The sequence below is a fragment of the Tamandua tetradactyla genome, chromosome 5, assembly GCF_023851605.1.
Source record: "Tamandua tetradactyla isolate mTamTet1 chromosome 5, mTamTet1.pri, whole genome shotgun sequence".
Lineage (NCBI taxonomy): Eukaryota > Metazoa > Chordata > Mammalia > Pilosa > Myrmecophagidae > Tamandua > Tamandua tetradactyla.
Window position 1 is genome coordinate 31,697,367 of NC_135331.1, and position 25,034 is coordinate 31,722,400.

General features: G+C 43.4%; 1 long non-coding RNA gene across 2 annotated transcripts; it reads left to right on the forward strand.

Moving 5' to 3' along the window:
* Positions 1–511: 511 nt before the first annotated feature.
* Positions 512–6,731, forward strand: LOC143682337 (uncharacterized). 2 transcript variants are annotated; one of them, XR_013175082.1, is made up of 3 exons: positions 512–1,654; positions 2,317–3,614; positions 6,338–6,731. It is a non-coding gene; the product is annotated as an uncharacterized LOC143682337 (long non-coding RNA). The 2 variants fall into 2 exon arrangements; XR_013175083.1 differs by having other exon boundaries at positions 3,481–3,614.
* Positions 6,732–25,034: the final 18,303 nt, after the last annotated feature.

The following is a 25,034-nucleotide window of genomic DNA, read 5'->3' on the forward strand; positions in this document are numbered from 1 at the left end:
ACTTCAGCTTTGTTCTTCAGTGTTGGGAAGAGGGGTGCTGTGTTTTGAGGTCGGGGTGGAGGTGATGGTGGCAGCGGTTGAACATGGAGTGTGGGTGGGAGAGCAGCAAAGAGCATATGGACCTACAGGAGACCTACAGGAGACCTCTACCTTACCACTGTCCCCCCATCTCTCTCCAAGACCTGCCAGGGCCTGTTTCTCCTCAAGCTTACCCCAGGCTTCCTTTTGCTCCCCCTCCCCAAGAAGTCCCACCTCCTTACTGACCTCATTAGAAGACTTGCTTCTCACCTGGGGTTGCAAGCCTCCGCAGATAAAAATACAGGGTGCCCAATTCAATTTGAATTTCAGAGAAACAAAAAATTGCATTCAGTATAAGTATGTCCCATGAAATCTTGGGACGTATTTTATCTGGCAACCCCATCACCTTTCAACTTCATTATCATCATCATCGTCACAGCAGATCCTGTCAGCTGCCTCTCCGTTAGCCTTCCCTCTTCTTTCTAACTAACTGAACCCTGATTTTTTCTGGGGTGGCATTGTGCCCCAGGTGTGGTAGGTCTTGATTGGTCTAAGCTAGTCATGACAATCCCATTCTCCTTTGGTCTCACAGCCTTTCTCATAGTCAAGCCTGGCCTGGGTGGTTTGAAAACATATTATTGAATTCTTTAACATTCCACCTTTCAAGGTGGAGATACAGTCCCCTCCCCTTGACTGTGGACTGGACTTAGAGACCCACTACAAAGAGTGACTTTGGAGGTTAGGTCATAAAAGCTGTCCCTGCTTCTGCTTTACTCTCTTGGATGATTCATTCATGGGGGAAGCCTGCTACCCTCTCATGAGGATACTCATTGGCCCTATGGAGAAGCTCACGAGGGGAAGCACTGAGTCTGGTCACGTTGGTCCAGCATCAACTTTCCGGTTACGTGAATGAGCTCCTTTGAAAGTTGCTCCAGCCCCAATCAAGCCTTTGGATGACTGACTCAACATCTTGGCAGCAGCCTGAACCAGAGAGACTCCAAGAGATCCTGAGCTGGAACCACCTAACTAAGCCATTCCTGGATACCTGGCTCACTGAAACTGTGAGATATAATACATGTTTATCGTTTTAAGCAACTAGGTTTGGGCAAATTTCTTACAAAGTAATGAATAACTAACACAGATGACCTTATGACCCAGTTCTGGCTAATGGGGCTTAAGAAAGTTGGCTGGGGTTCTTCTGGGAAGTTTTCCTGGTAGGAGGGACCAGAAGGGAGAGGAGAGTTCCTTGACCAAGGATGATGCCTACTAGAGTGATGGCCATCCTGAGTACATGAAGCACTAAAAGCTGAGGACAGAGAAGTATAAAGATAGGAAGAACTTGCATTCTTTGTGACATCATCAAGCTGATGGACCAAATCTGAGAGTACCCAACCAGAGCTCTGTAGATGAGCCAATACCAAATGTCTTCCTAGTTAAGCCACTGTATTCTGTAACTTGCAGCCCAAAGCAGCCCTAACTGAGACAATCAGTGTGCACAATAGCATTTCACTGAACTGGAGTAACTTATGTAATGATTTTCATGCATCTGGAATCTGAAAAGGAGCCTAAAGGGCAACTGAGATATAAAAAATGATTCCACCGTGTCTATCACCAAGTCCAAGCACCTTACCTCCAGGTAAGCTTTACTGGTCTTTGCTCAGAATCTTTTTAACTTTAACTTTTGACAATTCTGACAAGTTTAGTTATGGTGTCTTCCCAGACTTCAGCAGCTTAGAAGTCAGATTCAATTCAATAATCAGCTGCTACGTGCAGAGCACTGAGGCAGCCCGCACTGGGGCAGTGGGGATCCACAGACAAGTTTTGGGCAGGAGAGCAACATGATCTGGTGGACAGATAACTCAGGCTGAAGTGGAGATGTGAGCAAGCCTGGAGCAAGGGGGAAGTTGCCTGTGACTGCCAATTTATTGAGAAAATATATATATTTAAAAAATAGTTTTCCATGGAAAATTCCATCTCCAGGAAAAAAACACTCTAACTTGTCTTAATAGTTGCTCATGTTCGTTTCCAGAGCACTCAAAATACTTGTCTGCTTTGACTTCCTGAATCCCTTAAAAGTTTTCACCAGTAAACTAGTGTGCCAGGCCTGGAGCTGAGCCCTGAGGAGATACAGGCCAGATGGACTAATTCTGAGATACTCCAGCACATAATCATTCCACCTCTACACTGCCTAGGAGGGAAACTGAGGCCCAGGGAGGGGAAGCAGGCCAGGGAGTGACCCAGTGAACTAGTGGCAGAGTGGGGACTAGAAACCAGCCTCAGCGCTTTTCCTTTCACCAGGCAGTGAAGAGGACAGTGTGGATTTCTTCAAACTGAGACCCACACATTTCCTTTCATGAGGGGGCGAGTCTTGACCCAGGCCTGTGAGCTCGCCCCTGAGGGTCAGGAAGCTCTGCCTGCCCAGGATTTCCTGTGTGTGGGAAAGAAACAGGACAAGCAGATAATCTCCTGGGGCTTATTTCCAAGGGCGTGAGGTCTTCTCCCTGGTAAGCCTGTGTCAGCCCCGCTTGAGAGGACCAACCCCAGAACACGCATTTGTGTGTTCCTAAAAAGGTGATGGAGCACCCCTGAAGCACGAGGCTGAGAAGAGCACAGGTCACCACCCTTGCTCTTAGAGATCCACCTTGATTTGGGCTCTTCCAGAAGCAGACCCCGAGGCAAGGATTCCAGGGCGAATAGTCTATTTGGGAGGTGACCCCAGGGAATACCCAGTAGGGGGAGTGGGGACGTGAGACAGGGGAGAGGAGTCAACCAACAAAGGAGGTGATATCGAACCAGTTACTGTAGTGGGCAACTGTAACGCAACCCTGCTGGGGAACACTCTTCAGAGACGGTGTTGAGCATGCTTCTGTCATCCCAACCAAGGAGCAAGGAACCCGGGGTATTTATCCACCGAGTCCCTATCCTTCTTGGTTGAGGGCTGCTTCTGGGAGATTGACTCTCAGTTGGCACTTCGAGCTTATCCTGTGTGTAGGACCAAGCAGGAAAAAGCCACCAGGCCGAGAGCCACTGTTGGCTGCAGAATGCGATTGTAGAGACAATTGCCAAAGGGATATGGGCAGCATCTGCTACAGAAGGGCTGACCACGAACTGGTTTCACACTCATAGGAAAAGCCCGGCACAGGCCCAGGAGACTTGTCTCTTCAGCTCTGGGGAAGCAGGGGGCTTTTGCCCGCCAGTGTCCCCTGCCCCTCATCACCCCTGTCTTCTGATGCTGAGGAGCCATCTTGCCTCCCGGTGGCAGGGTCTGCACTCATATCTCTGACTTCCTCTTGGACGCTCAGCTGGATTACATTTCCCAGCCTCCCTTGCAGCTAGGAGGGGTCATGTGACTGAGTTGTAGCCAATGAAATGTGAGTAGAAGGGATGTGTGTCTCTTCCAGGCTTGCATCATAAAAACCTCTCATGTACCCATCCCTATTCTGTCTTTTCTCTTCCGGAGAGAACTTGGAGGTCACAGGCTACAGCTAGAGGCCCGAAAGTCTACAGTGGTTCTCTGGAGGAAGAAGACGTCTTGCAAATTATAACTCACATCACTCTTGTTGGGTGAAGTTAAGCTCTAAAGAAAGAAGGAAAAGGTAAGGGTGACGAGTACGTTGCTTCATGATCCAGGCAGAGAGAACAGCACGGGCAAAGGGCCTGTGGCAGGAAAGGGGACCCAAAAAAGAAACAAATGAAGCTTCCTGGAGGTAAGGAGCGTGGGGAGAGTGGCATGAGAAGAAGGTGGATGATCCTAATAGGAGATCCATGGGTTTGTGTGAGGAATTTGAGGATTATGGGCCAGACACTGCCTTGGACCCTTCTTCCTCTCCCTGGGGGCAGACGGCCGGTTCAAGAAACCTGATGGTAACCAGGAAGGGCTGAGCCTAGAAGCTCAGCAAAGCGAGTTGGGAGGTGTGTGGCTTGGATAGTCCTGGGGCTCAGTCCTAGAGTCAGGGCACCATGAAATGGTCCGTAATTGGGAAGGAGACTTTTCTTTCTTCCAGCTATGGCCCAGCCTCACCTCAGGGGATCCTTCCCAGACCACCTCACCTGAATTCGGTGAGTTTTGAAATCATGTGCTCAGATCTTCTCTTGGGCTGAGGGGCGCATCCCACACAATGTGAAATTCTTCAGCGTCAGTGCAGTAGGCTAGCCTGGGCACCTTGCCACATTGTTTTGTTAAATGTCAAGTATCTGACCAAATTAATGAACTGTTGGGCCAGAGCTGCTTGCCTGACCTTGGGGACTGCCTTTCACCCGCCCCTCCTCCCCCTTCCCCTCTTCAGAGCAGGGCCCTCTGGGGAAATGCAGGCGGACCCAGCTGCATCCGTGGGAAGGCCTGTCCCCCCACACCTTACCCTCCCGGCTCTTGCTGAGGGCACAGGAAATGACCCTCTTAGAAGCCACAAGTTATGATCCAGAGGACAATGACAGGAGGACGGAAGCCCCTTTGTCCCAGCTAACTTGTCCCCTTGGGTGAACGCCAGATGCTGGAAGCACAAAGCTGAAGATTCTAGTGGGAAAACATATTTTTAAAACACAAACAATCTTCTGGGCTTTCGCCAGCTTCTGAGGCTCTGAGGGTTATTTGTAAAAATTTTTATTTTGTACGTGTATGTGTGTGTGCATGTGCTCAAAACAAAGATAAGATTCAGCGAGTCAACAAATCTACAGGTTGGAAGGTCAGACGTCCCACTGAAGCCTGCAGGTTCCTCTGTGGCATCTTTCTTCATCCAGCTGGGCCTCACCTGACCACATCACTATAAATTGTGTTGACTCCTTCCACAGTCCCCACTCCACCTCCACACACCACACAGATGCCAGAGAGCTCTTCTTAAACCCAGATCAGCTCACCCCTTCTGGGACTCTGCAGACAGTGGCTGTCTCATTCTTCTAAGCTCAGCTCCAGTGCCACCTCCTTTGAGGGTCTTTCCTAACTGCCCCCCATAAAACAGCACCTCTTTCCTATATGCTCAATGCACTGCCCACATCTGGAACGTTTTTGTCTATTTATGTGTGCCTGGTTCATAGGAGATGCTCAATAAATGTTTGCTGACTAAGTGTTCTTCACTGGTGGTTGCATTCTGATCAATGTTGACTCAGAAAACCCAGATTTCATTGTATGTCAACAAACATTTTTGGCTACAAACTGTGTGTCAGGCCCAGGCCGGGGAAATCACTTGAGAATTCATTCATTCATTCTTTCATTTATTCCTTCATCAGGAAGGGAAAGCTCCAGACTAAGTGGTGTTTCATTGGGGCATTCAGAGACCCAAGAAAGCTTCAAGGAGGAGGGGATTTGGTTTTGCATCCAAAGAGAAGTCAGGGATGATGGGAAAGTTCTGGAAATGGATGGCGAAGAGGGTAACACAGCATGGTGCATGGAGTTAATCCCACTGACTGGTTTGTTTGGGAGTGGTTGAGATGGGAAAGTTTGTAGTATATGTTTCTATAATTAAAAAGCGCAAATAAAGAGACAATGACAATGAAATGCAATCCATAAATTCTAAAAAAAAATGAACTAAATTAATGAAAAAGAAAAACAAACCAAAAAATGCCATATGTGTTCTTGGACTTGATCCAATATTGGAAGAAAAAAGGCCCAAAAGTATGCTCTTGGGACACATGAAAAAATTGGCATGTGGACCATAAGCTTAATATCAGTGCTGAAGTTGTTTGAACTTGAGAATCATATTTAGGCGGTTATATAAGTGAGTATCTTTGTTCTTAGGAGATGTACATGTAAGTATTATGTGTTCAAGGAAGCTATTGTATTCAAGCTACTCTCAAAGGTTTAGAAAATTGACAACTAAGTAGATGGACAGATGGACTGATATAGTAGATGGGTAGATAGAACCATACAGCAAATGTGGCAAAATACTAAAATAGCTGAATTTGGTAATCGGGGTGGGTATGTTTGGATTCTCTGTACGGGTTTTGTATTGTTTTTGCAACTCTCTAGTATCTTGAAATTATTTAGACAAGGATAAAAACAAAAAAGGAGAAGCCAGGTGGGGTAGGAGGGGACGGTCCAGTTTGCAGGAACTGCTGGAGCAGAGATTTGGAGGTGTGATGGTGAATGTGTTTGGAAAAGGTGGAGAAGTGTAGAGCATGAGATTTACTTTATTTCCACCTTGGACCCCCCATGTGGGGAGGGCTGGAGCTGCAGGGAGGACATTCCTTCAGTGTTGGTTGAAGGAACGGAGGGATGGGTTTGAAGGACTGGGGTGAGGGAGTGGGCATGAGACTCCGGGAGAGTTAGAGGGTGATGTGGAGTCTTTGAACGCAGTGCTTTGAAAGTCTGGTCTCTCACCTTTAGGTAATGGAGTCGATTATAAATCATGATTTCGAGCAGCCTGTTTTAAGTGCCTGCGTGTCGCTGACTCCTGAATTCCAGTTCTCTGGCTGCATTAGACCACCCTGGGATGCTTCTGGAAAATACGCTTGTCCGATCCCCGTCCCAGAAGAGTCTGAGTCCCTCAAGTCAGAGTTTGGACCTGGTTGTCTGTGCTTTCCTCTGTGTTCTCATCATTCGTCAGTTTGGTAGCCACAATTCTATTAGCACTGGGGCATTTAGGTCTTTCCACAGCCCTGCAAGAGAGGTTTTATTTTTATGTATTTATTTTTTTGCATGGGCAGGCACCGGGAATGGAACCCGGGTCTCCGGCATGGCAGGTGAGAACTCTGCCTGCTAAGCCTCGGCGGCCCGCCCACAAGAGAGGTTTTAAATGGTCCCTTTTTTTTTTTTTTTTTTTTTTTTTACTGAGGAGCATATGGGGGCCCAGAGGTTAAGGCATTTGCAAGGTCACCCAGCCGGTCAAGGGCGGAGGGGGTATTTGAACCAGCTCCCGCCTGGTTTTTGCACGTTTCCCTGCTTCATCCGCCGGACCCTTGTGGACTAGCTCCTTTCTCCAGTTTTATCCTCCCCTTAAACCCAAGACTCTGGGCTGTGGCTGGGACTGCCAGCCCTGTCCTCTCTACCCCTCCCCACACCCCAGCCTCAAAGGTCAGGTACCTCCCAGTCTCTGCAGCCATGTCCATTTATGGTTTTGTTGTTCCAAAATGTGGCCAAATTTATAAACTCTCTTTCCCGGAGACTCGAAACAATTTGTGCAGAGTGCAGTGCGGGGGCAGCTCTGCGAGCTCCGTCCGAGGACTCGACTTCAGCCTGCACCTCAGGCCCAGTGAACCCCTGTGCTGGGCAGGCCCCAGCCCCTCCCTGGGCCTCAATTTCCCCACGGACAGATCAACAGGGACTGGATTAGATTTCTCCTGAAGTCCTTCCAAGTCTGAGCACAGCCAGTTTACTGCTTAAAAAACACAAATTCCCTAAATCTGTGTGCCCAATCACTGGAAAAGGAGGAGAACCTGGGGGGATTTAGCCCTTCTTCTCCTTTGCAATTTTCTTTCTGCTTTTTTTTGGGGGGCGGGGTTGGCTAGACTTTTTTTTTTTTTTGCATGGGCAGGTACCAGGAATCGAACCTGGGTCTCTGGCACGGTAGGCAAGAAGGCAAGAATTCTGCCACTGAGCCACCGTCGCACCGCCCTAGATTTTTTTTTTTTAATAAAAAGAAAATGTCCCCAAGGAATTAACTTTCATTGCAAAGTAAGAGTCCCCAGCTCCCAGTCCTTCCTTCCCTGCTCCCCAGAGATATTGACTCTCAGGAGTGTAGGGTAGAGCTGTCAAAAAGGCTTCTCTGCATTTGTGTACACATAAAATACACAAGTGAATACACACTGTGAATACTTGTTCACAGGCATTCATGTTCACCTAGTAGGACTTTTTTTTTTTTTTAACATCAATAGGAATTACTGCATATTTTATTCTGCATGTTACTTTTTTTTTTTTTTTTTACTTTATGTCTTATTCTTTTATCCATATCAACCTGATCTGTTTTTAAGAAGTTTTATTGAGGTATAGTGTGTTTTTTTAAAGTTTTATTGAGGTATAGTTTACATATTAAAAATTAACTCATTGTATAGGTCATTGCTTTTTGGTAAATTTATAGGGTTGCACAGCCATCACCACCATCTAGCTTTAGACCATTAGAACAAATGCTCTCTTGTCTGTTTCTGGTCCCACCTCCGGCCCCTGGCAACCATCGATTGCCATTCTGCCTCTATAGCGTTTCCTTTTCTAGATATTTTGCAGAAAGGTACTCATACAATAGGTGGCCTTTTGCATCTGATTTTTCTTATTAAGCAGAACTATCTATAGGTTCACCGATATTGTAATATGTATGTCTTTTTTTTAATTGTTGACTTGTGTTACATTGTACGGCTACACCATATTTTGTTTATCCATCTACCAGTTGATGGATATTTGGATTGCTTCCAGTTTGGGGCTACTGTGACCAATGCTCCTATAAACAGTCCCATTCAAATCTTTGTGTGGACATGGATTTTCATTTCTCTTGGGTAGACCTCTAAAAGTTTCTCAACCCTGACCTTTTAGACTGCTGCAGTGTCCTTGTTGGCTGCACTCTTGATGTAGTAACAAGTCCCCTATCGATGGACACTTAGGTTGCTTCCAAGGTTTCTTTGGGCATGTGTGCACAAGGAGATGGCTGGGCCACAGAGTATGTACAGTTTGCATTTGTTGAGCTGTTGCCAAACTGTCCTCCGTGGCAGTCTTGCCCCCTCTTTTGAAGGTCTAGGAATGGTGAGAGAGGAAACCCACCGCACAGGGCTCACTGCCCGCCTCTTTCCACACAGAGCTTGTGGAACTGGACAAGGAGGAAAGAGTGGGGTAGTCAGAGGATGTCTGAGGCCAGGCAACAGGAAAAAGAGGCTGGGAGAGGGACTAGAACCTTTCCTCCCAAGCTTCTCCTTTGCAGGCCTGTAAGGTCATGAACTCTCTTTTGCTGGGAGTGTACAAGTACAGACTGGCCAGGTACCCAGCAGGGGCTATAAAGGAACTATGAGTCTGATGGCTGCTGGGGCAGCAATGTGGCTGAGGGGCTTAATTATGGGGGCTAGGATTGTGGCTCCCTTAGTCTTGAGATCATGGGTTGTGCCTTCTGAGGAACCCAGGTACTGGGTCTAAGAAAACAGAGACATGTGCCCAGGGGCCTCCAGTGAAGGAATGTGTGGGATTACACCCAGGACTCCTCTATGTCCAGCAATGTGATCTTGGGAAGGGATTTAACCTGTGACTTAATATCTTCATTTGTGCAACGGGGACAGTACCAACCTCCTAGCAGCAAGAATTACGTTCAACTGCATGTGACAGAAAACTCCAAAATAACAGTGACTTACCCAAGAGAGAAGTCTCTCTGAGCAAGAGTGTAAAAGAAGGTGAGCACTCTAGGGCTGGTGCGACAACTCCATGGAGTTGTTAGGAATCTAGTTCCCACCTCTTCCATCCTTAAGATATGGCCCTTGTCCTCATAGTACAAGATGGCAGCCAGAGAGCCAGCCATCACGCCTGTATTCAGAGATACAGATGGAGGAGGAGGGTATAAGGGAGCAAAGGGCATGAACCATCCTTTATATGAGGGCTCCCCCAACTATTGTGTCTCATTGACCAGAACTTTATCAAATAGCTACACTAGCTGCCAAGGAGACTGAGAAAAGCAGACTCTATTCTGCACAGGCTCAGTTTTAAGAAAAAGGGAAGAGATATTGGCTAGACAAGGATATTGGGTAGCCTTAGTATATGCAGGAGAATGAAAAAAAATGTGGCATCGAAAGTGCTTATCTTGGCACCCAGGAATCATGAACAAATGATAACCACTGTCCCTCAGTACATGAGAGACGTGTGACACTGCTTGTGTCCAGGGACTTGACTTGGGGGCTGAGGACAGGGATGGGAGAGAGACGTTCTACTGGGAGCCTTAGATTTTCGAACCCCATGAATATATTATTTGAATTTTGTATCAAGGGACTGATTTGATTCAAGGTATAATTGTTCAGAAAACTAGAAAGATCTGAAAACTCAGTGCAATGCACAATTCTGGAACAGAAAAAAAAATTAAACTGAAGAGCCATAAATGACTTAATGAGAATAATTGGTGAAATCTGAATACAGTCTGTGGACTAGCTAATAGTACTACATCAAAGTTAATTGCCTGATTTTGATCATCGTATCATGGTAATATAAAGAATGTTCTGGTTCTCGGGAGATACTAAAGTGCTTGGGGTAAAGAAGCAGCACGTCTGCAATGACTCTCAGACAATTCAAAACTACTATAAACAACACTCTAGAAAAGCCTTTTTTTTTTTTTTTAAGTTCTAATCCAATCTGTGAGGAAAGCCATGTTTGTTTAATCCTGATCCAATATTGTCGGGTGGCATCTCTTGATTAGGTTAATTTCCATGGAGATGTGACCCACCCAATTAAGGCTGTGACCTTAGATTGGATGGAGATGTGGAACTTCACCCATCCAAGATGGGTCTCAATTAGTTTACTGGAGTCTTTAAGAGAGCTTATGGAGAGAGAAACTGTTTAGAGCTGACTCAGACACAGACATTTGGAGATTGAGACAGAAGTGCTAGGCAAGGATTCAAGGATTCCCAGAAATAGCCAGAACCTGAAGAGAAGAAATCTCCGGCTCTGGGAGATGCTAAGCTAAGAGATGAAACCCAGAGTTTTGTCCCAGAGCAGCTAGTGAAGGTCCATAGATGCTTCTAGAAGAAGCCACTGGAATCAGAAGCTGGAAACAATGGAACGGGGAACAAGGACCAGAAGATGCCAACACATGTCTTCCCATGTGACAAATATTGGCCTTTCTTCAGAAGGTATCTTTCTCTGGATGCCTTAATTTGGATATTTTTAAGGCCTTAGAACTGTAAACATGTAATTTAATAAATCTCTTTTATAAAAGCTAAAAAAAAAACTACTATAAACACATACACACACACACACACACACACACATATATGGAAGGAGGAGGGGTGGATGATAAGGCAAATGGGGCAGACTATTAACAGTTGGTGGATCTGAGGGTTTATGGTAGTTTTGTACTATTTTGCAACTTTTGAAATGGTTTCAAAGTGATGATAAATAATAATTATAAAATGAATGATCTCACGACCATCTGGTTCTGATTGCCAGGTCACTCAGCAGGTTAGAGACCCGGTCCCATTAGGGCTCAATCCCCACCCTGCCCAGATTGATTCCGAACCCCATTAAACTCCCCCCACAGACTAGTCCGGAAGCATCTGCCAGCACCAATGCTCCCTGACCCCCATCTTGACCTCACTCCCAGGCCAAGGGTCACCTGTCGGAGGGCTCTACCAGCCAAGGAAGGCAAATAGCCTTCTCTCTCCCTCTCTCTCTTCATACTTTATTTCTGGTTCCTGGTGGATTGACTTCACTAATCTCTGAGTGTTTTTTATTTAAGATTTCTTTTTTTCAGTTGAGGTGCACTTGAGATTTGTACCTTGTGTCCATACCCAGGGAACCCCCCCTGCCCCGCACCCCCTCCCTTCAAGATCCAGAAGATTTCCAGTCCCCCAGGGTGGGGGTGGGGAGCTCCTTTATGCCCACCCAGGCAATCCATCCCCACCTCCAGGCCCCAGGAACCACTATTCCAACTCCAATCACCATAGATATGCCTCGCCTATTCTAAAACTTTATACAAATGCCATCACACAGGACATTCTCTCGTGTCTGGCTTAGTTCACCGGATGTGGTGTGTGTGAATTTCTGGGTGTTTTTTTTAACCTCCCTCCATCCGGAAGGAGACATTCACCAACCTTCAGCCTCTCACTAATTTCTTCCATCATTGAGTCATTCATTCACTGAATATTTCTTGAGCTCCTACCGCATGCTGGTGGCTGGCTCAACACAATCACCCATGGTGAAAAGCAGTCATCTCAGGTCCTCGCAGGGTGTCCTCTGACTCAGAGCTATTTTGGCTCCAAATTACAGTGGTGAGAGCCCTCGTCTGAACTCCCCCAGCATCATGTACAATCTGGGTCCCCAGAGGCTGCCCAGCCCAGAGGTTGAGGGGCCCAGGCTCTGGAGACTACAATGGGCTTAGTCAACAATGGCCGCAAGGATTTCCTTGGCACAGGAGCATCGTAAGGAGCAGAGCTGTCCTTGTTTCTAGTCAACGGGATTAACTGCCCCATCAACTGGGTACCATGACAATCCACATTTTATAATGAAGAAAGGATGCTCAGAAAGGTACGGAATTTGCCCAAGGCTGCACAGCACTGGAGTACTTCAGCCGGAATTCGAACCCAGACTGTTGAGTGTCAAGCCTAGGCTTTCACCCCTTTATGTTGGTGAATGGGTTCACTCCTCTGCTTTCCTTTCAGCTTCTGCCTACTCCAGGGAAAGCCCAGCATCCACATGACCATTGGCTGCACTTGCCTCCTTGAATTTCTTGTTGTCTTTCTCCCACTTTGGGGGGTGCCCTGGGACGTTTCCCTAGCTCTGGATCTTGCCCATTTCAGAGTAAACTAAAATTATATTGGAGAGGTGCGGAGAGGCCTAACTCAAGAGCAGAGCCCCTCTGATACTCCAGATCTGGGCTCTAGGCAATCCCCCTGGCCCTTTGTCTTCTCCATCCTGCTCCCTGAGAACTGTCTACCTTGGGCCCCTGCAGGACCTTCATTCCCAGCTTCTCTCCAAGAACAGCAGCATTTTCTGAAGCGATGGACACGACGTTACACTTCTGGGCCAGTTATCACTGATGCCCTGACTCTCCCAGCTCCTTCCTGCGAGTGAATGAACCTTTCATTTTAACTGCCGGCTTTTAAAGGACCCACGCCTCTGTTTTATTTTTATTTTCTTTTTTTGAACACGTAAACATTATTTTAAAGAGGGAAGAGACATGTGGTTTGAAAAAAAAAGAGTTACGTTTTCTCAATGGGAACACATTTTCCAGGGAAGAAAATAAAAGTCTTATGATATAATTGAATAGCTTTCAAAAAATTCTTTTTCGACTCATGAACCCTTTTGGCAGAGAGCTACTTAAGCTGAAACTCAGAGCACGGAAAGGGTGAAAGTGGAGCTGGAAGGCGGGGGGCTGTTGGGGGGGGCCCTGACATGGCTCTCCCTGCCCCCGCCTCCCCCCCCCCCCCCCCCCCCCCGCCCGTGTCTTCACGCAATCAATGGCTGGGTGTGGAGCCCAGTTTGAGAACCTGTGAAAATGCCTGGCCCAGGAATCAGCACCCTGGGTCTGAACCTCAGGGTCTCTGGTTAGAAGTGTGTGACCTCAGAGAAGTCAGTAGACTTCTTTGGAAAACGGAAAGGCTAGACTAAATAGTTTCAAAACTTCTTCCAGTTCTGAGACTCTGTAGTAGACTAGGGGGAAAATTCGGTCTGAAGTGGGGAACTGTTTGAAATGTAGAATTTGTGACAAAAGAAACGTGCTCTCTTGTTGGAGGTGATCCAGTAACAAACCCAGGGCTGGAAAAGTGTTTTCCAAATAGCAATGCTCTGGGGCCCCGTTGCATGAGCTGATAGAAAATGATCGACGGCTTCATTTACTTCATCATGAGAAAGTCGGTTAAAGATGCTCCCTGCTAGCCCATCTGGGTGATTAATACGCCAGTAAACTCCTTCCTCATGCTTAGCGCGTGAAAAGTACTAAGTAATGAAATGCACCTACAAATGAGCAGTCAATCTGAACATAAATGTAGATGGTTTTTACAAAGTCAAAATGCAGGGCGCACGGGTGGTTTAGTGGTTAGAATGCCCGCCTTCCATGTGGGAGAGCCGGGTTCGATTCCCGGACCATGCACTGCGCCCCCTCCCACAAAAAAAGGAAAAAAAAAAAAAGAAAAGTGAAAATGCACACACACAGCTAGGGCGACCAATTGCCCCACTTTGCCCCAGACTGAGAGGTCTCCTGGGACGTGGGACTTCTTGATGCTGAAATTGGGCAAGTCCTGGGCACCTGGGGATAAGCTGGTCACCAAGTCCTGGGCACCTGGGGATAAGCTGGTCACCCTCTGTATAGGCAGCACCTAGTATGTGTTGCAAATGTTGTCCACATATTAACTCTTTTAATCGGCATAACAACCTTATAAGGCTGGTACCATCATTATCCCCATTTTACAGATCCTCAGGGGAAAGAGAAGCTCAGAGAGGGGTTGAGTGGTTTGTCTGAGGCCACACAGCTGGTTAAAGTCAGAGCTGGGATGAAAACCCATTGAGTGTGGTTCTGTTGCTGTGCTGGTAGTGGCTGCACCCCATCGTCTTGCTCCTAAATTGTGTCTTTGGTGCAACATAGAGCCGGGGCTATGCTGTGACAGACAACAGCTGGACAGTCAGGAGACCCAAGCCTGGCTCCGTGAGTGGTAATGGAAGGCCCCAGCTTCTCTGAGCCCTTTAGCTTTTGGCTTGGTTAAAAAGAGGGAGTTGATTTAGAATAGTGGCTTCCTTTTTTTTTTTTTGTATGCTGTATGGCAAGGGTCACATTTCATTCTTTTTCCATGTGACTGAGTACCCCCTTATTGCAGCACCACTTGTTGAATTTTTGCTTGTTTTGTTTTTGTGTCTGTCTGTCTGCTTGTTTGTTTGGGAAGTGCATGGGTCGGGAATCAAACCCAGGTCTCCTTCACGGAAGGCGAGAATTCTACCACTGAACTCCCCTTACACTTTCCATTTATTTTAGTAACAGAACTTGCAGATTTTCCTGCCCCCCCCACCCCAATATAGAAAACAGACCATGGTCGCAAAGTTTACATCTTCTGCATTTAGCTGCAAATTCTTCAGAGCTTGCAGGATTCCTGAAACTCTGCCTCATAGCCTGAGGCTTCCAGAAGCACAATGTGCAAACTTGTGTTTTAATTGCTCTCTGAGGGCCTTTTGGCTTTAAAACTAAATTCAACATTGTATTCAAACATTTCATTCGTTCATGCCACAAAAATGCTTGAGGCGTCGTCCAGGCACTGGAGGGGGCATCACAGGAGAGCTAAACCAGGGTGTTTTCACGGAGGCACAATTGCCACTCCGGACTGGATAATTCTTTCTTGTGTCCCGTGCCTTGTAGGATGTTTATTTAGCAGCATCTATGACCTGCATCCAGTAGCCGCCAGTAGCACACACCACCTGCTCCCCCCAACAAAGTTGTGACAACACAATATCTCCAGACATTGCCAAATATCCCCTGGGGTAGAAATCAATCCTGTTTAAGAACCACTCAACTAGACTAATAAAGATCCCACATCTCATGAGCTTACGTTCCTCGGAAGGAGACAGATGGCACATACGTTAGAAAACAAGGACACAAACAAAAAGAAATAATCAAAGAGTGATAAAACGTGTCATGAAATAAAATGGGGCGATGAGACAGGGTGTTCCTGGGGGGCTCCTTCAGTCTGGGTGGGCAGAGAAGGCATCTCTTGAGAAGGTAATAGTTGATCTAGGACCTGTATGTCAGGTAGGAAAGAGCCAGCCATGTAAAGATGGGAGGGCGGAGGGCTTCAGGTCAAGAGACAATGAGAGCAAAGGCCGAGGGGCAGGACAATGCATGACTTCCTTAAGGAACAGAGTGGAGACCAGTGTGGTAAGATCATCAACCGTGAGGGCAGAGTAGGGAGAAGTTGAATTGGAGAGGGGCAGGTGGTGGGATGAGAAGGGGAAAGATCTAATCGCATAGGACTCATGAGCCGGTGGGGAGGGAGGTTGAACTTTATTTTTAAATAGGAGCGTCTACTATATGCTGGGTCCTGGGCTAGGTGCTGGAGACCCAGATGTGAAAAAGACAGTTTACTTGTGAGCCCGCAGAGGATGAGGTAAAATTCCATCTGGACTCAGGCAAGGAAGGCTGCATGGTGGAGGTGACATTGGAGTGCACCTTGAAGCATGAACAGAAATCCATCATGTGGAGAAAAGGGACAGTGGAAATGGCTTTCCACGGCCTTCTGCAAATTATTCCCTCTATTCAAGTTGCTAAATCGCTGACTCTTGGCCCCACAACCCCCCAGTGGAATGTATTTAATCAGGATTGTAATGATTCTGAGGCAGCTAGGGGGGACCCCACTATGAGAATGATGCTCCCTGGAGTATGAATTCCCTGACAAGTCTTATTCCAGTTGCAAAATATTCACTGGTGGGGGGGGGGGGTGTGTGTCTATTGTACACCAGGACCAGGGGATGGAAGATAAAGGTGGAAGAATCCCAGTCTCAGTCTCTCTAGGTCCTAGTAACCTTCTCCTTGCATATGAGGAAACAGACTCAGAGGGGATGAATGACTCTCCTAAGGTCACAGCACTCAGAAGAGGCCCATCAGGATGCTGACTTCAGCTCCGTGGACTCCTCGTCCAGTGCTCTTTCCCCTCCACCAGCTGCACCTGGGTTCCCCTTGCTTGGAGGATATCCCTCCACATGGTGTCCACTGATTTGGGAATCAGCTGTGACTCACACCAGAGGGAGCTGCAGGAAACTGCACAGGCCAGTTGCCAAAAGGCTGGGGAGGAAAATCCACACAAAGGGCTACACATAAGGCCACAGATGCCCAACTACCTCAAATGCTGGTTGTTTTCCTTCAAACTCGACACGCATGGAGACGAAGGCAAAAAAAGTCCCACAAAAATGTCCAAACCACAGGAAACAGGCTGGCAGCCGTCGGAGGTAAGGACAAGGGCTCTAGCAAGAACAGGCTGGTATGAAACAGGCGCCAGGGATGACAGCGGGCCTGGTAGCTGGCAGTGTCACTAAGAGCCTTCCTTCCCTGAAATTTGACCCCTTTCCTTATTAGGTTGGGTGTCTTTAAAATTAGGCTACTACATTTAGAGCTGTACCTGTATACGCAGGTAAGCATGTAATCATGTATGTGAGTAATGTATCAGTGGGCAAGCATGTGAGCAGATAAATATGTGTGTAAGAGGGTATGAAAATGTGTGAGTGTGTAATTGTGTTAGAATGTGAGAGTAAGCATGTGAACAGCTATATGTGCTGTATGGATCAGGTTGAGCAAATTCTATTGCTGTCTTCACGTTCCCTAATTTTGTCCTCATTGAAGCTCATTTCAAACATAATATAGGTAAGCATGTGACATATAAGCATGTCAGCTTCTGATCACTCCAAGTCAGAATGTCCCTAATGAAAGCAGGTGACTCTGAAAAGATAATCTTTCCCTGAATATGGCACCAGCAGTGATTTAGCAGGAGCCGTTTAGTGGCTCCAGGAGAATGAAGATCAGAATAGCATTGCAAGGGCTCAGAAAATGAAACTGTCACTGGCATATATGTTTTTTGGGTGCATGGGCCAAGTATCGAACCCAGGTCTCCTGCATGGCAGGTGAGCGTTATACTATGGAACCACCCATGTACCTTGTCATTGGACCTAAAGCACACAAAATTAGGCTAGAACCTACACCTGAAACAGAGCAACTACCTGCTAAAATGAGAAGACTTAAATAAGATCAAGAGTCTCCTAACATAATAACCAAATGTCCAGGATACAATTAAAAAATCTATTGTTTGTTTTCTAATAGAATTGAGGAAATCCAGAATTTGAATGAGAAAAGACAAGCGGTAGATGCCAATATCGACGTGAATTAGATGTTGGAATTATCTGAAAAGATTTTAAAGCAGCCATCGTAAAAATGCTTCAAGAATAATTACACATTCTCTCAAAATAAATGAAAAAAATAGAAAATCTCAGTAAAGAAATAGAAATTATATAAAAGAACCACATAGAAATTTTAGAACTGAGAAATACAATAGCCAAAATGAAAAACTTGCTGAATGGGTTCAAGATAGAGTGGAGATGACAGAGGACAAAATTAGGGAACTTGAAGACAGAGCAATAGAATTTGCTCAACCTGATCCAGAGAGAGAGAGAGAGAGAGAGAGAGAGAGAGAGAGAGAGAGAGAGAGAGAGGAGAGAGAGAGAAAGACTGAAATATAAAAACAGAATCTCATGGATCTGGGGGACAATGACAAAGGATCTAATAGTCATATTTCTGGAGCTCCAGAAATAGAGGGAAAAAAGTACAGGACTGAAAAATATTCAAAGAAATAAAGACTGAAAACTTTCCAGAATTGTCAAGAGATATAACATATAGATCCAGGAGGCTGAGCAAACCCCAAATAGGGGATTAAAGACAAAGAAAAAAATCTTAAAGCAGCTAGAGAGGAAAAACACATTACTTATAAAAGACCACCAATTTGAATAATGGATTTCTCATCTAAAACCATTGAGACTGGAAGGAGGTGGCAGATAAATTTTCAAGTGCTGAAGACAAAACTCTAAACCCTAAATCCTAATCCAGTGAAACCATTCTTCAGGAATGAAAGGGGAAATAAAGACATTCCCAGATGAAGGAAAACTAAGAGAATTTGTTGCTGGCTGACCTCTATTAAAGAATGGCTAAAGAAATTTATCCAACGTGAAAGGAAATGATAACAGAAGAAGGGTGGGACCTGTAGAAAGGAAAGAAGAACAATGGAATGTATAAAAGTAAAAGTAAACTATCCTTCCCCTGATGATTTTCTTTAATCATCTTCTATGGCTGAGCCCCATCTGATGAGGTACACAAAGTATGTGGAAGAAATACTTAAGACACTCATAGTTTGAAAGTGGTGAGGGTAAAGGGACTAAATAAAAGTGAAGTTTCTACGCTTCACTCAAAGTGGTAAAACATTGACACCAGTAGGCTGTGATAAGTTACTTCTTTAACAGGTAATTTAAAGCAACCACTTAGAAAACTACATAAACCAAAATACTAAAAAACATTATAAATAAAGCAATTTGAAACTCTACAGAAAAGTCTAAGTTATCCACAAGAAGCCAAGTAAAGAGAAACAGAGGAATGAAACAGAGGGAAAAAAAAACATATAATAAAATGGCAGACTTAAGCTCTAACACATCAATAAATAGTTTTAAATATACCAATTAAATCACAGAGATTGCCAGATTAGATAAAAAAGTATGATCCAACTCTATGCTGTTTGCAGGAAACTCATTTCAAACATAATAGAGATAGGTTGAAAATGACAGGATGGGAAAAGATAAATCATGAAAATATTAATGTAAGAAAGTGGAAAGGGATGTCTTAATACCAGACAAAGCAGGCTTCTGAGAAAATATAATTGCTAGGCTCAAAGAGAGACATTATATAATGATTAAGGGATCGATCAATCAAAAAGATAGAGTGTTTCTAAATGCGTTATGCCTTGAACATCAGAGCTTCAAAATATGAAGCATAACCTCTTAGAACTGAAAGGATAAATAGAAAATCCATGGTTATAATTGGGAAAGTTAACACAGAAATCTCAGCAATTGATGGAATTACTAGACAGAAAATCAGCACAGACTAAGAATAATTGAATGATACCATCAACCAAAAGGACCCAATTGACTTTTATAGAACACTCCATTCAGTGTTAGAATATATATTCTTTTCAAGTGCTCACAGAACACTCACCAAGATAGGCCATGTCCTTGATCCTAAAACAAACCTCAACAAATTTTTTAAAAATTGAAATTATACAGTGTATTTGCTCTGACCATAATGAATTCAAACTAGAAATCGATAGCAGAAAGACAACAGGGAAATCTCCCAGCACTTGGAAATTAAACAACACATTTCTGATTAATTCATGGGTTAGAGAGGAAATTGATATCAAAGTAAATTAAAAAAAATACATAGGGCTGAATGAAAATGAAAACACCACATACCAAAATTTGTGGGATGCAGTTAAAGCAATGCTGAGAGGGAAGTTTATAGCACTAAATGTTTACAGTAGAAAATAACAAATATTTCAAATCAGTAATCTAAATTCCTACCTCAAGAAACTAGAAAAAGAAGAGGAAAATAAATCCAAAGCAAGGAGAAGAAAGGAAATAATAAGGAAATAACAAGACAGAAATAAATGAAATTGAAAACAGGAAAATAATAGAGAAAATTAATGACACAACAGGCTAGTTCTTTGAAGCAATCAATAAAATTGACAAGCCCCTTAGCAAGACTGATAAAGTGAAAAAGAGAGAAACCAATAATATCAGGAATGAAATGGAATATCATAACAGATTGTGCAGTCATTAAAAGGACAGTAACAAAATACCATAACAAATTTTACACTATGACAACCTGGAAGAAATGGAACAGTTCCTTGAAATCTTTCAAACTATCAAAACTTTCATTTATTTCTGTCTTGTTATTTCCTTTCTTTTCCTTGCTTTGGATTTATTTTCCTCTTCTTTTTCTAGTTTCTTGAGGTAGGAATTTAGATTACTGATTTGAAATATTTGTTATTTTCTACTGTAAACATTTAGTGCTATAAACTTCCCTCTCAGCATTGCTTTAGCTGCATCCCACAAATTTTGGTATGTGGTATTGACCAGGGTGCAATAACCTGAATAATTTCATAACTGTTAAAGATACTGAATTAGTACTGAAAACCTCTTAAAATAATCTCCAGGCCCTGAGGGTTTTACTGGAGAATTATACCAAACATTCAAAGAAGAATCAACCTGAATTTTACACAATCTTCTCCAGAATATAGAAGAGAGATTACTTCCTAATTCATTTTATGAGGACAATATAATTCAGATACCAAAACCAGACAAAGATAGCATATTAAGAGAAAACTATAGACCAAATCCTCAACAAAATTTTAGCAAATTGAATCCAACCATGTATAAAAAGGATAATATACCATGGTCAAGTAGATTTATTCCAGGTATACAGGGCTGGTTCATTATTTGAAAATAAATGTAATCCACCACTGAATTAAAAATGAAATACTTAGGTATAAGCCTAGCAAAACAAGTACAGGTTCTGTCTGGTGAAAATTACAAAATTTTGATAAAAGAAATCATAGACTTGGAGAGACATACCATGTTCATAGATCGGAAGACTCAACATAGTGAAGATGTCAATTCTCTCAAAATTGATCTATAGTTTAATGCAATTCCTGTCACTATTGCAACAAGTTTTTTGTGGACATAAACAAACAATCTAAAATTAATACGGAAATAGAAGTGCTCAAGCCTAGGTGAAACAATTTGGAAAAAGTGAGAGAAATGACTCTTCCCAATGTTAAGGCTTACTATATTTATGGCTACCGTAATCAAGACATTGCAATACTGGTGGAGAGACAGATATACATCAATCCTTTTGACAAAGGAGCAAAAGAATTCAATGGAGGAGGGATAACTTTTCAATAAATGGTGCTGAAGCCACTGGACATCTGCAAGCAATAAATACATAAAGAGAAAAAAAGAAAAGTCTCAACATAAACCTCACACCTTATACACAAATTAACTCAAGAGGGATTATGGACTCAAATGTAAAACAAAACCATAAGACATCTAGGGAAAAACACAGGAGAAAATCTATAGGACCTAGGACTAGGCAAAGCGTTTCTAGACTTGACACCAAAAGCATGGTCCATAAAAGAAAAAACTGATAACTAGGACATCACCAAAATTAAAATCTTTTGCTTTGCGGAAGGCTCTGACAGGAGGATGAAAATACAAATCACAGATTGGGAGGATTTATTTGCAAAACCATATCTGACAAAGGAATCGTATCAGAATATATAACAAATAAAAATAGCAACAACCCATTTAGAAAATGAGCAAAAGACATGCAAAACATTTTACCAGTAAGTACATACAGATGACAAAAAAAAAAGCACATGAAAACATGTTGATAACGTAAACTTTTAGAGAAATGCAAATAAAAAACACGATGACGAATCGCGAATCGCATGTTGGAATGGTTAAAATAATAGCGACACCACCACGTGCTGAAGGTGTGGAGAAAGAAACTGGGTCACTCACGTTGCTGGTGGAAATGTAAATTGATACGGACACTCAGGAAAATAGTTCGGCAGTTCCTTTTAAAATTAAAGATAGTTTTACCATACGACCAACAATTGTACTCTTAGGCATATGTCCCAGAGAAATTAAAACTTATTTTCAGGCAGAAACTCATACACACATGTTCAGGCAGCCCCAAAGTAGAAACTGCTCAGTGTCCTTCAGTGAGTGACTAGTTAAAACGAATTATGGTATGTCAATACCATGGACTGTTACTCAACAACAAAAAGGAATAAACTATTGATGCAGGCAAAAGCTTGGATAAACTTCCAAGTTTGGAGGTGGTTTTGGAGGTGGTTGGATGCATTCCAGTGGGTGCAGACTTACTGTAGGTGGGACTTTTCAGTTAGGTGCAATTGAGACATGATCCACCTCATTCAAGGTGGGTCTTAATCCTTTTGCTGTAGACCTTTAAGAGACATGAAATTAAGAGAAGCTTATAGAGAAAAGCCCTGGAGAAGCTAAGAGAAGACCCATAGAAGCTCAGAGAGGAAGCCACTGGAACCAGAAGCTGAAAGCAATGAAACCTGAGAGTAAAGGACCAGCAGATGCCAGCCATGAGCCCTCCTATGTGACAGACATGTCCCAGATTCCAGCAGCCTGTTTTCACAAAGCAGTCCTGTTGTTGCATTGAGTTGGATATTTTCAGGCCTAAGATCTGTGAATTGTAAGTTAATAAATTCCCATTGTAAAAGTCAACCTATTTCCAGAATATTGCATCCCAGCAGCTTTACCAAACTTCAAGGAAATTAAGCTGCATGGAAAAAAAAAAGCCAATCTTGAAAGTCACATGTTACATGATTCTATTTTTGTGACACTGATGAAATAATATAATTATAGAGCTGTAGAGCAGATTAGCAGTGGCTGGGGTTTAGAGATGGGGATGGGGTGGTGGGTACTGTAAATGGGTAGTATAAAAGTAAGTCTTGTACAGATAAAAGTATCTTGGTTGTGATGGTGGTTTCATGTGATAAAACAGTAGAGAGCTACACACACAGAGTGCATGTATAACTGAAGAAATTGGAATAAGCTCTGTGGATTGTACCAATGTCCCTGGTTTTGGTAGTGTACTATAGTTATACAAGAGGCTACTACAGGGAGAGGCTGGATGAAGGGTAGATGGGACTTCCCTCTACATTTCTTTGAATCTATAATTATTTCAAAATAAACCTCCCCCTTTTTTTCACATGGGCAGGCACCAGGAATTGAACCCAGTCTCTGGCACAGCAAGCAAGAACTCTGCCACTGTGCCACAATTGCCCACCCTAAATAAACCTTTTTTAAAAAATATTTTTATTGTAAAACCTTAACAAACAAACATACAAACATTCTTTATATACAAACATTTTATACATGGTGTACAATCAGTGGCTCACAAAATCATCACTTGGTTGTGATCACCATGATCATTTTTCTGAACATTTGCATCACTCCAGCAAATGAAAGTAAAAAAGAAAAAAAACTTCAAACATACCATACTCTTTACCCCTCCCTCTCGTTGACCACTAGAATTTCAATCCACTCAATTTATTTTAACCTTTGTTCCCCCTATTGTTTATATTTTATCCATACTGTTTTTACTCATCAGTCTATACCCTGGATATAAGGAGTATCAGACACAAGGTTTTCACAAACACACAGTTGCATTGTAAAGCTTATATCTTCGTACAATCATCTTCAAGAAACAAGGCTACTGGAGCACAGCTCTACATTCTCAGGTACTTCCCTTTAGCCACTCAAATATACCATAAACTGAAAAGGGATATCTATATAATGCATAAGAATAACCTCCACAATAACCTCTCGACTCTGTTTGAAATTTCTCAGCTACTGACACTTTATTTTGTCACATTTCTCTCTTACCCCTTTTGGTCAAGAAGTCTTTCTCAATCCTTTGATGCCAGGTCCCAACTAGTCCCACGATTTCTCTCCCACTTTGCCAGGGAGATTTACACCCCTGGGAGTCATGTCCCACGTAGTGGGGGTGAGCGGTGAGTTCACTTGCTGCATTGGCTTAGAGAGAGAGAGGCCACATCTGAGCAACAAAAGAGGTTCTCTGGGGATAACTCTAAGGCCTAATTTTTTTTCTTTTATTTTTTAAATACCAAAAAACACCAAACAAACGCAAACATTCCTATTTTGATCATTCCATTCTACATATATAATCAGTAATTCACAATATCATCACATAGTTGCATATTCATCATCATGATCATTTCTTGGAACATTTGCATCTGTTTAAAAAAAGAAATAAAAAGACAACAGAAAAAAAAATTCATACATACCATACCCCTTACCCCTCCCTTTCCTTGATCACTAGCATTTCGAACTAAACTTATTTTAATATTTGTTCCCCCTATTATTTATTTTTATTCCATATGTTTTACTCGTCTGTTGATAAGGTAGATAAAAGGAGCATCAGACACAAGGTTTTCACAATCACACAGTCACATTGTGAAAGCTATATCATTATACAATCATCTTCAAGAAACATGGCTACTGGAACACAGTTCTACATTTTCAGGTAGTTCCCTCCAGCCTCTCCATTACATCTTGGTTAAAAAGGTGATGTCTACTTAATGCGTAAGAATAACCTCCAGGATAATCTCTCAACTCTGTTTGGAATCTCTCAGCCATTGATACTTTGTCTCATTTCACTCTTCCCCCTTTTGGTCCAGAATGTTTTCTCAATCCCTTGATGCTGAGTCTCAGCTCATTCTAGGATTTCTGTCCCACGTTGCCAGGAAGGTCCACACCCTTGGGAGTCATGTCCCACATAGCAGGGGGAGGGTGGTGAGTTTGCTTGCTGTGTTGGCTGGAGAGAGAGGCCACATCTGAGCAACAAAAGAGGTTCTCTTGGGGGTGACTCTTAGGTCTAAATTTTAAGTAGGCTTGACCTACTTAAACCCTGTGGGGTTACGTTTCATATGAACAAACCCCAAGACTGGGGGCTCAGCCTATAGCTTTGGTTGTCCACACTGCTTGTGAGAATATCAAGAATTCAACTTGGAGAAGTTGAATTTTCCCCTGTTCTCACCGTTCCCTGACGGGGACTTTGCAAGTACTTTTTTATTCACTGTTCAAATCACTCTGGGATTTATTGGGGCATCACTCTGGATAAACCAACAAAATCTCATGTTCTACTCAAGGTTCCATGTACTTATGGTGTTCAATTAAGCTGTCTACATAAACTATATTAGGAAACGCACTAGTCAAAATATAAATTTTGTAACAAATAAACATTTTTTGCTTTAGTCTCACACATAAGTTGAAAATTTAA